Source organism: Austrofundulus limnaeus, unplaced genomic scaffold (genome assembly GCF_001266775.1).
Source record: "Austrofundulus limnaeus strain Quisiro unplaced genomic scaffold, Austrofundulus_limnaeus-1.0 Scaffold1083, whole genome shotgun sequence".
Classification (NCBI taxonomy): domain Eukaryota; kingdom Metazoa; phylum Chordata; class Actinopteri; order Cyprinodontiformes; family Rivulidae; genus Austrofundulus; species Austrofundulus limnaeus.
In genome coordinates this window covers 129,962-130,977 of record NW_013953485.1, presented here as the reverse complement: position 1 = coordinate 130,977, position 1,016 = coordinate 129,962, and positions in this window count along the sequence as shown.

Genomic DNA, 1,016 nt, shown 5'->3' with positions numbered 1-1,016 from the left:
GACGTGACATGTTCGTACGAACCCTTTGTACGAACAAAAGTAAGAGAAATTTAGGATAAGAATACGAACATGTTCTTGCATGAGGCCCATTGTCCTGCTGATAGCTTACCATCATCATTGTGTGAATGTGAGTGTGAATGGGTGAATGTCTGTAAGTGTAAAGCGCTTTGGGACTTGATAAAGCACTCTATAAGTTCTGTCCATTTACCGTTTACCAAAATAAAATAAAGCAAATTTGCGCTTCTTTTTTTTATTTCTCAACAAAAACTTGTGCGAAGGTCTCTGGCAACTGTTCTGAAATTTACTTGTGGCCAACGAAACTCCAAACGAGAAGCTGACTCCTCACACACAGAGGGAGTAAAAAAGTACATTAAATAAAAAACAAATATAAAATCTGGCAGTGGGCTTCGGCTGTGCACAGAAAACAAACACACAAATTAACCCTGACTTGCAAAACAAGTAGAAATGTTAAATACTAAACTGTACAGTCACTTACTGTTTACAGTGGACACTAAAYATCACAGCTTAGCTGAACTTCATGTTGTACAAAAGTAAAGTGGAGTGATGCCCAACAGATTTTGAATTCACATTAAAAAAATCCAAGATGGCCACCAAAGGTGAAATTAAATGGYTACAGTTCAGTTATTTTTATATATGTTGAGCTGACACTTGGTGTGGTGGGAGCTGCAGTCAGGTAGGTAGATAGAGGTGCTGCAAGGTTTTTTTCCTGTTTAAAGGGAGTTTTTTCTTTCCACTGTCACCAACATGCTGCTCAGGATGGGAGACTGCAGTGACCCCACTAGGGATACACCGATAGGAAAATTTTAGCCGATATCAATATCTGATATTATAATTGGTGTTATGGCCGACAACGAAATTTACCAATATTACACAAACACACAAATTATTTATAAACATACAGCTGGTAAAGTAAGTATTGAACACGTCAACGTTTTTCTCAGTAAATATATTACTAGAGGTGCTAATGACATGAAATTTTCACCAGATGTCGGTAA